The sequence below is a fragment of the Pseudopipra pipra genome, chromosome 1, assembly GCF_036250125.1.
Source record: "Pseudopipra pipra isolate bDixPip1 chromosome 1, bDixPip1.hap1, whole genome shotgun sequence".
NCBI classification, from domain to species: Eukaryota; Metazoa; Chordata; class Aves; order Passeriformes; family Pipridae; genus Pseudopipra; species Pseudopipra pipra.
Window position 1 is genome coordinate 85,882,986 of NC_087549.1, and position 15,662 is coordinate 85,898,647.

Consider the following 15,662-nt stretch of genomic DNA (forward strand, 5'->3'; position numbering starts at 1 on the left):
TGAATGTTAAGCTGGTGTTTTTATGTTAATATTTACAGTGACTCCAAGATCTCTTTCTTGAGTGACAAGTGCTCATTCAGGACTGTTTGCATTTATTAGGGCTGTATTTTACCCATATGCACTCTTTTGTATTTTATCAGCATTATATTTTCTGTGCCATTTTACTGCCCAGTCAGTTGATAATGTAAGATCCCTGTGCTACTTTCTCAGGCAGCTTTTGTTTTGGACTATTGAAACAACTTTTATCATCAGGCACTTTGGCTATCCACCATCTTCTCCAGCCCATTTGTGAATGTGTTGGACAATGCTGGACCTGGCACTGACTCCTGTGCCTACCTTCCTCTTGTGACTTCCTTTAATTGTGAAAAATGATCAGTAGCTTCCACCTTTGCTTTTCATCTTCAAACCAGTTACTAATTCAAAAAAGGACCTTCCTTCATGGTAAGGCTTTTTAATGAGTCTTTTGAGGTTTGGGTAATACTGTGAAAAGGTTTCTGAAAAATGCCATTATACAAATTCTGAGGGAAATTGGAATGTGGAGAAGGGTGGAAAGAAAGGGGATGTGTTTGTCTCTGAGACCAGAAAGTTTTCAGTCCTCCTTATGTCTAAACTCCCCCTTAACCTGAGAAAACTGTGTAGTCTTCCAGAGCACTACTTGTGAAAAAGCAGCATATTTCCACTGAAATCCATCTGGCAATGCTGATAACATGGGCTGAATGTTCAGCTTATCAGTAGAATTACTAAGTATGTTTCATTTACTCATGTCTTTGAATTTGGTTCTGTAAGCAAAAATATTTTTGTCTCTTCATTGTAGACAGCTGTACTTTGTTCAGGAAAAGTCAAACCCACCAGGAGGGAATGGAATAGTCAAACTCTAGTTAGACCTGGGTAGGGTAATGCAAATTTACACCGAAGTCCATGAAGGCACATACTGCTTAACAGGAACAGCTTATGCTGTCAGTGAACTAATGTAGCTCAGTCATTGACTTCGGTAGGAAAAGGAACACCATTTGTCATACAAGATTCACTTGACCTATCTTTTTGTAAACAAAGAGAGAAGACATTTCAGGAAATTTCACAGTGACTTTTTTCATTTGATTATTATCCACTTGCTTTGATGGTTACTTTATTTGTCATCTGTCAGAAAATGAAACTCATTTTATACTCTTTTAATATCCGAATAGAGCTATAATGCATGTACATGGGCTTGTCTTTAGGAGTGGTGCCAACACTGAGTAATTTTAATATATAATATAGTTGATAATATCTGAACAAATATTCTAGAATAAGTCACTATAGAAATGAAGGTAGGTTTCCTGTGTGGCTTACAATATCATACTAAAATACAAAAGAAACCTGACTGGGTTTCAGTTATGAAATAATAGATACTGAGGCATTTTCAGGTTTGCTCCATATTGCCAAAGTGTTTAAACAGGTGTGTTTCACAAAGTTTGTGAAACAAAAGCTCAGCTTAAAGTAAATCAACATTAGGAAGCAAAACCAGCGCTGAGTGATAGTGCTTAAAAACTGAGAAACAAGAGTGGTTTTAAACAGCAACTGAAAAGATGCTTTAATGTTTTTTTTAACATGTTTTTACAATTTTTTGCAGTTACATACAAGTCACTGCATCTTGTATTAGTTCTGTGGTTTGGATTATATCCATCAAACATCAACTTTTTTCTTGTAATATGAGCATGTTAGCAGTTTTTGAAGATTAAGAAAACATGCTCATGAACCTAAATTTTTTTTATCCAGAACATTACCTTATGTATACAAATGGGGAAAAATGGCAATGAATCTAAAGGCCTCGATAACTTTACTTGACCAGCAATTATCCTCACAGTTTTTAGGAACAGGCATACCCCTTTGCAGCAAATGCAAGGGTAGGCAAATATTGTTTGCTGAATTCAAGTGATATCTGTAATCAATATACTAACTCCACTACAGCTGAAAAAGTACCTTTCCATCACACTGTGAGCTGAATGTCTTCCATCACCATGCAAAATGATAGTCAGTCTCCCTTTGAAACACAACAAGGCTTGGCAGCAGCATAGGCAGAAGTATTTGGGTCAAAGATTGCTAGCAGAGGCACAGGTGGACAATGTGACCTGAGGAGAAATTAAGAAAATCTTAAGAATTCTACATGATTTTACTTAAGTCTCTAAAACCTTTAATTCATCTGAATTAAGGCAAATCCCTTCATGCCTTTAAGTGTAAAGAAGCCTTTTGACAGGAGGGCTTGTACTGTGTAGCTCTCTGACATGACTTAGGAAGATAAGACATGAACAATGGAGAGTTATTAACATGAATAATTTTCCATGCAAATCGGAAGCACCACAGAACAATGGGATGGCAGTGGCTTAACGCCACCAGGTTTTCTAAAGGTCTGAACATAAAATATCACAGTAGGAAAAAAATACCAAAGTCAAAATCTACTAGTGCAAACCTGCTTTCAACAAATAGATCAGGCAGGTGAACCACAAGATCCCTTTTTCTGGAAGTGTTTCCAGAGATTTACTGCCCAGAAAACACGATCGAAAAGCCAAAGCTAAAGAACAACAGCAGATTTTCCAAACTTGAAGAAGTTCGCAAACACAGTGCATGAATCTAAACATCTTCACCAGATTCACCTTCATTCCACATAGTGGGGTCATCAGGATTATGACAAATGCATTTGCAAAAGGCTAGCAGCTATATTAAGCAAATATGTTGGCCCCTTCAATACAGGAAACAGAGAAGCAATATAAAGAGATGAGCAAGTTAACTTTTCTCCATGTCTCTTTGTGTGTTGTCTTTTTCAGCAGAAAGGATGTAAGAAGGAGGAGGGCTAGCGGAAGCTGTAGGTATTGGGATACACGTCCCCTGTGGTGGGTAGTTGCTGCTCGGACTTTCCCAAGACTATATCTCTGTTATGTGTGTTGTTACAACTCACAGCTGAGCAGCAGAGCTGGTGCTAGTCCTGATGGCAATAGGTTACACTAGTTGAAATACCAATCCGAAGAAGCTCAAGGGCAAAAAGCTTCACACAGCAAGTAGCTAGGAGCTGTTCCACTGGATCTTCCATCCTTTCCTTGCTGAAGCCTCCTTCACTGGCACCTATGGGAGTGATCCTACAGAAGAAAAGTGTTTCCATTTGACATTTCAGTGGACAGTCTATGTAGCAGCAGGATGCTGTCTGAAACAAGCAGACCTCTTGATTTATTCATTCTGACAGTGGGGATTATTTTAGAACACAAGTGACATGAAATAATGTTTTCTGCAGTTCATCAGGAAACAGAACAAGACAAAGCACCGACTTTTGAGGAACAGGAGCTATGACAGCCTGTCCGTGCTGCACATTTAGAGCTTCTCTGACCATAAGAGGAATTCAGAATAGAATGTTCATAAAAAGGGTTGATTTTGCTGAATCAAATCAAACTACTACGTCTCTACGTCTACATTGAGAAAACCTCAATGTAGTTTATGTTCTATTGGAAACCAAAAAGTGACTGTCAGCTAGCTCCAGTCCATCAAGTGCAACATTCACTGAAATCAACAGACCTGTATCCCTTGTCTGAAAGGTTTTCAACAAGTTGCTGACATGGAAGAGGTCATTCAACCATTTCTAGTACTAGGGAAGGAGGGAGGGAGAAAGGGAAGGAAGGATCGCCTTAGAACAAGACTACTGTATGTTGATGTTTGGGAAGTCTACAGTCTACAGGCTGCTGCCTCTGAGCCTTTCTGTGGTTACACAGAGGATTTCGGTCTCTGTGCACCTTCTGGTTTACTTGGCAGTCTGGCACCTTCAATCCATACTTGATTCTCTACTGAAAACTGATGCTAAATCTTAAAATCGAGAAGCTGTTTTCCTCTGCCCATGTGAAACGAGAAAGAAAGTGTAAATTTGTTTTCTTTATTGTGTTGCAGTGATGAATCATTACTCAATACAACAGCCAAAGCACAGGTTTACTGCATATGAGGAAGCAAGATTACCCTGTTTCTGCCATACATATTTATTCAACTCCCCTTTTATCCTTCCCCTAATCTTTGTCCCTCACTTACCATTCCTCCCAGTCCCCTTCTTGCTTGCACATCACAGCTCCAAGCCTTACTATCTTCCACTCTCTAGAGATCAAATGGCAGAAGAAAAAAACATGAAGAGTAGATGGGTCAAACACTAGTTACAAGTGAATGCTTGCTTTCCTTTTTCTGAAAGTCTGCCTTTTACCTTCACTTCTGCCCTCCAAGGATCTGCGCTTCAGCCACTGAGAATGAAAACAACCACAGAAAGGAGTTTGATTTTGGACCTTTTTTCCCAGAGGAGTGCCTGTATTTTTCTGGATAAACTGTTTCCAGTATAAAAATAAAGTTGATCTTTCAAGTAAAGAAAAATATCTTCTTTCTAAACCAGCTTATGGGAAGCAGTGGGATGAAGAAAAATGAAAATGAGTATTGTTAAATCTTTAATGTTTTTATCACCAAATTAATAATTTTCAATGAAAACAATATGTTATTTAAAATTAATCAGTATTTTCTGAGGGGAAAAACAGATCTCAAATCTTCCTTCCAAACCACCTGTTCAACTGGAAGCTTGAGAATAATTCACAGGTACACATATCACATGTGGCTCTCTAAGACATGGACTTAGAAGACTCCATTATGCAAAAAAGATGACTGACAAAGGATATGTTTAGAGATCTATTAAACTAGGTGCCATAGGAAAAGTGAATGGGCAATGGCTGTCCCTAGTCTCTTTTCCAATGCCAGAGCTAAGGGGCATTAGATAAAACCTGCACAGAGCAGGCTGGAACAAAGGAAGTGGTCCTTTATACATCGAGCTAAACTTTGGAAATCCTTGCTGCACAAGTGTGTATGTAAAAAGGTGCTGCATGGACCCAATAAGCAACTAGAAAAATCCATAAAGGATCACTAAATAGGAAATCCTTTAGCAATGGAAGTCCATGAGCTACACGTTATTGAAGGCCAGAAGAAGATTCTGGAAAAGTTACACTATATTCTTACCTTACCTTCTGATTCCCCCCTAGGCATCTGCTCTCAGGTACCATTGGACATGCCAGCTGACCAATCTGACCAGACACAACTGTGCCTTTGTTCTTCAACTTTGACTCAAAATAAGGATCTTTTATATACAGTAGTATCTACTGCTCATTGAGCTCACTGAAGGTATTGTTCAGCTTTATGAATTAATGTCTCAAGGGCAGTTCTACTCTGTAAAATGTTTCCAGTAATGGGGTTTCACCTTTGTCATCTTCAGTGTTTCCCATCATAAATATACTTATTTTCATGTACATGATAGCATAAATCCAACCAGATCTCTAAAGCTTGTGATGGCTTCTTTCCTTCCTGATTTTTTTCTCCAGAATACCATACTATGTGCCTTCATATTTTCTATTCAAACTCACCACTTTCAGAGTGACTGGAATGTAATGTGAAACAAAGGGCATGCTCCTATATACACTGAGTCAAGGCATGGAAATCCTTGCTGCAAAAGACTGAACTTTTTCACAAAGAACTGAATCAAATCTCACCTCCTTTAGCTGGCCACACCTACTAGCTGCACAGAGATAAAATACGGGGAAACCCCTTTGTTCAATGCAAGTGATGATGTCAGTTGTTCCTACAGGAGGTGGAATTCTTCCATGGTGACTTCAGAACAATGTCAAATTTAAACTGGCCTTTGGCTCTTCCTGTCTTTAGACAAGATTTCTTTTTAGTGAGCCTTCAGTGACCCTACCATGATGTTAGTTTGGTGGCTGACCAGAGAGAAAGTCGCTATTTCAGAAAAAATGCAGGAGAAATGACAGTTGTGTGGGCAGCAGCAAAGTCAGAAGCACTACACTACTTGGAAATGAAAGACAGGCCTTGAAGTTAATTCTAGATTAAGAAACAGATGAAAACTATCCAGTTCCTGAAACCAAGTACCCACCTTAGCTGCATCCAAACATCAGCTTGACTGGATTTTGACATCGAAACACTACTACACTCACTGATCCTTTGACAGTGAAGTCCAGATGCACAAACTTGTAAGGAACTAATGCACACTCCAGCAGGTAATTTAAATTTACACCAGGTGCAAGTCTCTTCTAGGGCCTGAAATCTACTACTTATATTATAAATTTTACTTAGCAGTTGAATAAACATCCAGAATGCTGTTTAGCTGTGAGCCTGCTACATGCTTTGCATGCTTGTTGTGCACTTGTGACATTCACGCTACTGTTTCATGATTTTGTGGCCCCCTGGCACAAAAGTAACTCTGATAATAAAGTAGTTCTGCCTTGCCTTGAGCAGGGTGTCAGTCACACTGTGTTTGGCACAGAGGTGAGAAAACTGAGTTGATCCAGTGCCTACACAAGTACATGGCATTACTAGGTTGTGCAATGTAACTCTCAGTCTCAAATATTATTACTTATGCATTTTTTTCCATCACAGTCAATATTCTGAGTAGTTTCAGTTGACACCTGTGGGGAGAATTTTCAAAACCGCAAAGTGTCAGCCTAACTCTATTTTCAAGAAAATCAACAGTATTTTTATTGACTTTGGTTTTGGGTGATGGTCACACACTATAAAGCATTTCATCTTATATTTTGAAAGCCAAAAAGAACCTCCAAACAGAACACCCACTATTGAAGGCATTCTGGCTAAACTAAATCATTCTTTTTAATTCTGGCTCTGATTCCCCAGAATATTTTGAACATCGGGAAAGATATCTGACCATGAACATTTCAGACAGACAGGGACAAAAACCTGGGTCATAAATATGGATAGGTCAACCACTGAAAGGGATAGCATCTGCAAAATCACATAAGCATTAACTGTCTACGTACCAATGTAAATAAATTAGAAGTTCTCTTATCCCTAGAGGTCACAGAAGTTTTTTAGAAAAGTCTCAACTCTTTCTGTGCCATAGTTTAGGGCCAGTTCTGAAACCTCATTCACTGGCAACTTCTAGCACTTTATCCTAAGGCTGAAATCATCCCTTTTAAATAAAATGGTTGTACCATTCTCCAGCATCAAACGTGGTCCTCTAGAGTTTCACACCTGGCCATAGGGAGGGTGGTTAAGCACTCAAACAGCTGCCCAGAGAGATTGTGTGCAACAAAACCCCCACTGGGCAAGGCCTGACCAAGCTTATCTGTCCGTAATGTACTCCCTGTTTCGACCAGGAACTTGGACTAAGTGACCTCCAGAGATCCCTTCCAACTTCAACTAAGTCTTAGACTCAATGATTCTGCTTCTTTTTCCCTTGTATCACCTACCGCTAAGGGAGATCTCACATAAAAATGCTGCTATTGTAGCTCTGCCCTACTAGCCTTGGACTTTCACAAATTTTTTGCCTGGACCTTCCCTCTGCCTTCCTAACGAACACCCTGTTTCTGTATTTTCTCATAGTGTCTAGACATCAGCTTTAAAAACAACACAGACAGAACTTCAAGCCTTTCTTCCAAAAACCTTCTTCACATTCTCAGTTGTCAAGACAAGACAAACATCCTCAGCTCAGTCTCACTGTTATGTACCATCTTTTACTTAACCAGCTCTGTAAACCTCCATATTCAAGCTATATCTAAACATTGCAGTTTCTTTGTACATCAAATCTCTTAAATTCATCCCTCTCTTTCAGTAATCAGGGACCTAAGATGTGGTTCTGAATTTTATGTTAGTATTGTATCTACTTCTATACATCATTTTGTGTGGGTTTGCTTTTTCCTGCAGTTTTTGGTGACTTGCTTACAATATTCTACAATTTCACAGATTTTTTTGCTTTCCTTTTTTTCCCCTTTAGTTAAAATTCTTAAACTCCTCAGATAATAATAATAAAAAAGATAATTTATGTAAGCTAAAATTAATATTAATTCCACGGTCTTAGCTCTCTTTCCAGTTCTCATGTCACATCCTCACTACTGGATGACAGGAAGGGTATTAGCAAAGATACTGGATTTAAGATTCATAAAACTTGGCATTGTTTTCTGCATTTCAGTAGGTCTACAGTGCAGAGTTTCATATGAATTAGACAACATACATCAGTTGGAATATATGAAGACTTTGAAACATCTAATTTACATTTTGAAAGTAGAGTTCTTTATTTAAACCTGGCTTTTGTATCTATTTACCTATTGAAGTCTAAGGGGTAAAAATATCCAAAAGCTAAAAACTGCACCTCAGAAAAATGGGCATAACACTGTTTCCTCCCTCTTACTGTTCTTCATCTAATTATGGGGATCTTAACATCTTTCCAGTGAGGAACATATGTGTTTCCAAAGCATAACTAGACATTCACTCTTTTGAATAAATGGAGAGCTTTAAGCAGAAATTAAAACAACCCACCACCAACAGGTTGTATTACTTCAGCTTTTAAAGGACAGCCTTTTAAGAAATGCATCTTTCCTTATGCTGCAGCCTTTCAGAAGAGATTCCCACTTTCTAAGAGAATCAATGAGAGTAACTTCTGTCATTTCTTCTTGGTCCTGCAAGTTAGGCTAGGAAATGCAGCTGAAACTAAAATCTTCCATACAGTTTCTGTTTTCTGTGAGTATTTTTGAATATCAAGTGACATATGTGGGTGGGGGAACTTCAAGATTAGTTTTAATCAAATCTCAGCTTTTGCTGGAACTTCCCAAAGCATTTCTCACCCTTTGCTCCTGACTGAAACATTTTGCTGGGTTTGGGTGCATTCCAATTAGAACTTAAAATATTTGATTTTGTTTTGTTGTCTTGCAATGTTCCAAGTACTCTCAAGTTTCATTTCATCATTCAGATCTACCCCTTCAGTCTTCTATCCTGAAGTTAGCTCTAAAATGTTACCTTTGTATCTGAGATACAGACCACATTAAAACAAATCTTCTGGTGATTTCCAAAAGGCTTCTAGTCTGAATAAGGAAATAAAAATTTATCTTCTACCACAGGCAATGAAGACGGAATTAACAGGACTGAAGCAAACTGAACCTATACTGACAGCAGCTTCTTGATACCATTTTAGAAAGAAAAGATGAAAGGTAGCTTCACTGTGTTTCTGCATAGAAAGATCACTCATTCCAGTAATGATCAGCAGAAGAACTTTCTAATATAAGAGCATGGGTTCATAAAGTGAGAGTTGGAGAATGAACAAATAATCCAGAAGAAAGTAAATTCTTTTTAACCATCTTCTTCTGGTGAAAAAAAATAATATTCATAAAAGAAAAAGGCAAATGTAAACTTAGAGCTAGAATTTGTGATCAAAAAAAGATACTTGTGGGAAGGGGTTGATTTCACTCAAAAAAAGCCCAGCAGGGAAAAAGTGTTAAAATCAGTCCTTATAGCTATTTAGTGCCTAATATAGTGGGTCTCCTTTCTCACTGAGAACTTTCAGGATGTTATGGAAGATGTACTAAATCATACCAGAAGCCACCAATTTCTTTCCAGTGATAACCGATTAAATATATTGTGATTTTCCTCCTTGTTTTAGCTTGCCTTCAGTTGCTCATGCCTTTTCTTTGGCTTTCTCCTTCTTCTGTTTCCCCACACAAATAACCTTGATTATATCCTGTCCTTATTTCTGCTACTTCTACAGATTTTTCTCTTCCCATCTCTCTTGGAATAAGATTCATTATGGAGCAGGTAAACATTATTTTGATCAATAAGGCAAAATACCTAAAATTATGGCCAACATTCACATACAAGGAATTGATAGAAATATAAGCAGGATATTTCTCTCTTCAAAATCAGTGCAATGCAAACATAGCTCTTCCTGTTGATTTTAAAATGTATTTTTTCTGAACTCTATCAATTATTTCTACCTGTTAATTTTCAACATCTGTGTTATTTTTCTTTCTTTTCACTATGCACCTTTGCATCAGTGGGGTTTTTGGGTTGGGTTGGGTTTGTTTTTTTCCAAATCATCTGCTCAGTTTTCTTTACATGCATTTTAATTTCTTTCAACTAATTCATCCTATACTACCAGTCTTCTCCCATAACTAACTGCAGCTATTTCTTGCAGGATTTATACTTGAAACATGGAAGAGCTCTTTCTTTTAGAATTATTTAGTAACATGGTCTCTACTTAGCGAGTACACCTAACTAATGATGTTGGATACTCCAGGTATGTTGCACATGGCACCTCTAAGCACACTGTCTAGAGCTGGTTTTTTAATTACATCTCAGGCCTTCCCCAGTTCAGTTCCTGGCAATTGAGTTCAACAGAACTATTTTCACCATTGTCTCTAGTGACTTCTTCTTAACTGAAGCTTACAGTTCTAGCACTGCAGGCTTCTCATTGGTGGTCTGCCAGTTGTTCTTGGCACAAGTACAACGTCATTTCTGGAAATTTCACACTTGTTGGCTTCAGGATCTCCATTCTCTCCTAATTCTTCTCCGTCCTATATAGCAGAAAGATGTTTGGAGGCAACCTCATTCCACTCCAGCACTCCAAGGCAGACAGGGTGTTCTGTCAAACCCTCAGTTTGGTTCCCTTAGCTTCTTCTGCCCCTTATCTCTGAATAATTACTCCCCCCGTACACTTAACAACTTCATGCTCATCATTTACAAATCCACATTTCGACTCTAGGCATGAATCATTTTAGCCAAGCTAATAACTCAGCCTGTCTTTCTGACAACTCACTGTGGATGTGTAATCACCAGTGTAAGCTTAATATGGTTAATTGTTCTTGCCCAGTAATCTTTCTTTTCCTAGCTTTGGTAACAGAGTCTTGCACCACGCCAATGTTTCAGCAAAGCCAAACTTTCTACATTAATATTTTTATTTCATCTCCTTTCTTGAGACACCTCTTATTCTTGTTTTTTTTTAATCATATGAATTATAATCCTACCAGTATTCTTTTTGTAGGACCCATCACGGTCTAGCCCTAATCTACTAATTGTATTGCTTGCTATTGAAATGGTTAGTATGAGAGGGTCCCTCCAAAGAACTTGTGCTACAGCCACCTGTCAAATTTTGCGATCTACACCACTGTATATTCTTCTATCCTATTTATATGTGCCTTGATGTTTTCCTGTAAACTGGTCCTTTGTTGTGTTTCCTAATTATGATAACAGTGAGATCAATTCAAGTTCCCTCTTTCTTACTAGACTGTGTTACACTGTTGTGTTTTTGGATTACTCTTTGATTGTAAGCTCTAAGAGGAGAGAATCCCTTAGAGCAAGAACTCAGGGTCTTGCGATACCTGAGTAAAAATTCTAGTTTTAATAGAATTGTATGCAAATTAATAATATCTTGTCCTTGTATTATTTTATGGTACTGTACAGTATTCCTAAGTACTATAACACTTCTGTGAATCACACATTTTCCAAATACAATTTGCTTCTACAGTACCTTGGCTGAGATTTGTAAATGCTAGCACAATTCAAATAATTGTCTACCAAATTAAACAGTTTAATATTATTTACTTACTAGAGCAGATGCATCCCTTATTCTACAGTCAAGTAAAATGAGTATACTCTAAAGAATCTACTGCAATGGTGAAGTGTGCTGCAAAGAAGAAAAAAAAAAAGCCTACTAAAAAAAGCAGATAAGTTTTACTCTAATTCCCAGCCACAATATCATACAATATTTATTTTCAGTCTGGACACCCTGGGAAATCAGTAAGCTATTAATAAATACAGTACAAATTCAGAGTTCTGATGAGCTCCTTAACACTTATATCTGAGTAGATTTATTTTAAAACACTTTTTTTATAAATCAGCATCCAGTGCATATGTAGACAGAGATATGTCTACATATGCCACTATTGGAATATGATATGAGTGCCAAGTGAAGGGACTACGCTGTTGCATGGCCAGAAAAGAAAGAAGCTCTCTACATATAGAGATTTATTTAACCCGTGAAGATTCTTGATCTATATATGAGATTTTACAACAGTATAATTGGAAAGAACAGCTACAGAGGAATATCCTCAAATTGTTAGAAAATAAAAATGAGAATTGGCAACTAAAGAACATTTATAAATATATCATGTAACGACTTACTATATAGAAACACATGTAAAAATTTTAGGAAAAGGTGGCAATGATAGAAATAGCCTAAGAAATGGAAATTCTACATATTATACAAACTTTTTAAGAAGCAGAAGTAATTTGACTTTTAGATTTTTTTCTGAATTTGATTTAATGGGCTTGCTCTCATTAAATGCTGTATGGTATACTGTAATTAATGTAACACCACGCTCTGCAGAGTGACATACTTGATTCATTTAAGGACATGCCAAGGTAATGAAAATGCAAGAAACGTGCTTTTTACCTTTCAGGGAAGTTCTTACAGGATCCAAAATTCATCAACACTTTTATCAACATTTGAATATTTTTTAATACATCTTCTGCTGTCACCTACCGTATAATTTTCATAAGACAGCAAAAAAAGCACTGTACTTTTTCTAGTACAGTGATCTTACTTTTTCTAGTAGGATCAAACCACTAACACTTCCATTACCATTCAGCTAGAAAATGATATTGTGGTCTGAAGATCCTGTTGAAGAAATAGGAAAACTTCCATTGGTTTGGATAGGCTCAAAACAACTTATTTTTCTGAGTTGTTTTCACAGAACAAACGGCTTAAATGGAGGCAAATGTATATGTAGATTCTCATCCTAAACACAGCATAGGATGATGTCCACAGTTGACTTGACCTAGAGATGTGTTAAATCAATGGCATAGTGCCAGTAATCAAAATTGGACCTGGAAATAAATATTGAAAGAAAGGGTTTGACTTCTAGATGTATTGACAAGCAGCTGAGCTACATGGCCTGCTTCCTGTCGCACTGTACCTGCCCATGTATCCCTGCATAAAGTCTCACCAGATTGTGACCCAATGTGGTATATGAAACTTCTACATCTCAACTAGTGAAACAAACATTTATTTTTTAATTCTGCAAATATCAGAGGCCTCCTCTCTTCTTTCACCTGGTGAAATCCTGACATGTTTGCTCAGCTTTTCCCCACTGCTTTATGAGGCAAAAGTTCCCATCACTTCCCACAACTAGCTTTCACCAACTTTCCAGACTCGTTATTTCCAGGGAGTGAGATCAAGGTGGCCAGCTTGTTTCATTATGGGACAGCTAGCAGGCTTAGCTCTCAAGTCTACAGGTCTTCCAAGCTCAGTTACATCTATTAGTGTGCACTGCAGATTGCCTACACAGATGCCTTAGTTTCTCTGAGGCAATTTCTAGGTCCTTTACATCCCTCTCTTGTCTTGTCCAGTTGCCTGGGACTCCCCCAGCTGCGGCTGAATGTGGATTTCCCCCTAAAAGGGGAGGTTCCTCAGAGCAGACAGGACTCACAGAGAAATCAATGCAAGTCTCCAGTTGTACTGAGCATTGAAAAGATTCCCCAAAGGACTAACAGAGGGACAATTGATTTCTTCCCATGAACTACCTCCTCTCTGAATCTTGTGCTCGCACTTCAGAAAGAAGAAAAAAAAAACAAAACCACAAAAAGCAAAGACTGAAAAATATGTATAAGAATCATGTAAGAATCATGATAGTCTAGCAGAGGATGCCTAGTCAGAAGTGGAAGCAGGGATAAAGAGTATCAAGCATGCAGAGATGACATTTCTGCCAAATACTAGTTTTGAGGAAATGGCCTGGGCTTCTGGGGACTTGACCTCAATAAAGACGGAGAAAAGCCTGACAACCACCCTCTGCTCTATCACACTTGAGAAGCAGAGAGGACAGCTGAAACTCTCAAGAAAGCTGGAACAGAGACAGTTAGCCCGGGTAATAATTTTCAGATCTAGCCCAGGAGGTACCTCTGCAGGAAGTAACTCAGAACAAGAGTGTCAGTCCAACTGACCTTGGAAGGAGCGTGGCTGTGTCTGCAGATGGATCTTTGCTGTTAATAATGCTACTTTTGGGAAAATGCTGCCCTACTGCTTAGCCTCATGACAACATGAGTGCAGTCCTATTTCCAGAAGAGTCAGGAGGAGTTTGACATCAATGGGATAGTGAAAATTGAGATACACACTGCATAAGACATTGTTCTGCTGCATTTAGTTTAATCCCACTGAAGTATGGATGAGGGCAGAAGAAAATCTCTTTGTTTGGTGTCATTTTTTCTCTAATATCTACTGCTTCGAAACTTCCCCTTTTGTTCCACTTTATACTATGCTTTGTCTTTACAACTCACAAACTTTGTATTCTCTGTATCCTTCTTCTTTCATTTTGGTTTAATGATTCACTCACATCTTCTTTAGGGTCCAGAACAGCTTCACATGAGATGATGTGTGAAACGTGGGGGCATTTACAGGAACTTGGAAGCATTTCTATAGACATTCCTATCAAGAAAAGAGCGTTCTAAATCAGAACATGGGGTGGTTTTTTTTTTTTCAGATGAAGTAGTTTCACAGAGTGTCTTCAGTGGTTTCCCTTTGTAGAAAGAAAGAAACTAAAAATAATCACTCTTATAGCATAATGGTATGATCTGAAAAGTTTCAGAACAAACTTGAATTACCTCAATGTTTTTTGCATCTCATAGTGACATCTTTTGTTTACACTGAAGTACTGCAACCAATATTTTTTACTTTGGATCATTGCTTTGAAGGGTAAATTTTTTTTTAGTTGCAATTCAGCGGATGCCATTACATAGTATGAATTCTTTCACCCTTAATTCCAGTTTTGCCTTTTCTCTTGTATTAGTGATGAAATGAAGATTCAGACAAACACTGAAATTTAAAACCTACACATTCTGTAACAGAATCAGGTCCTGAAGCTTCTCACTTGACATCCCACTTCCTTCCTTGTCTCTACATTGGATCTTGAGATAAAAATCTTGCACTAGATCCTTATGCCACAGATACTAATCCATGCAAAGTTACTACTTTCTCCCCCTATTTTAAGAAGGCATGAACAAGAAAGAGTCATAAGGAAAAAAAATCTATATTAATAGTTTCTTGTGGGTGTCTGTCAATATACCTTGTCATAATCTAAATCAGGAACTGACTTTTATGTGAGGAATATGAAAATTGAAGAAATTAAAAATGAAGACCATGAATCTCAGCATCTCAACTATAATATAATCATTTTTTTGCATGCACAGATAGTTTAATAGTCACTTCATTACTAAAGAAAAAATGAACTTTAATCAATCATGTAACCAAAAATACTACAAGGAAAAAATGCTGTTCAGAGTAAAGCAGTTATTTTGCTGTTTTGCACTAGGAAATATTTTTATTTTTAAAAAAGACAATAAAGCAGTAAAATTAATTTCAGTTAGACACTGAACATGACTTAACTCACACCAAGCCTGCCTGGAGAAACGTGGCTTCAGATTTAATCTTTCACAGAACATTATGCTCTCCTTCTCTTCAGTTTGATGAAATAAGCAGTGAATAAACAACACAATGAAATGTTTAGACCTATGGCAAAGAGATATGATTCCTGTACTAGGTAGTGCAGCAAGATCAAAGCACAGGTGTTCATGTCAAGCCTTTCAACTGTAATCTGTTTGTAGTCCCTGTCCTAGAGTCTTGCTCCATTGTGGATTTGAATGTATCAAAAATCTCAGTGAAAAAGTATCTCAGATCCAGGTCGCAATTATGCCAAATGGCCATATTTTGTTTTGCCCCAGCGAACAACCCAAGTCAAGCTCTGCAAGAGCCATCAGAATGCACCTTTTGGTTAGCCTGACACACAGCCTGAGACTATTGTCACCACACCAATCTTTAGTATATAACTTACTTCAAA

At 37.7% G+C, this 15,662-nt stretch overlaps 1 long non-coding RNA gene across 1 annotated transcript in view; it reads right to left on the reverse strand.

Annotated features, from left to right (window-relative positions):
• Positions 1-432: 432 nt before the first annotated feature.
• The window catches only part of LOC135418238 (uncharacterized), an 87,080-nt gene continuing 71,850 nt past the window's right edge, over positions 433-15,662 (reverse strand). The window contains exon 3 of the long non-coding RNA XR_010432360.1: positions 433-2,108. This is a non-coding gene — a long non-coding RNA (uncharacterized LOC135418238). The remainder of the gene's footprint in view (positions 2,109-15,662) is intronic.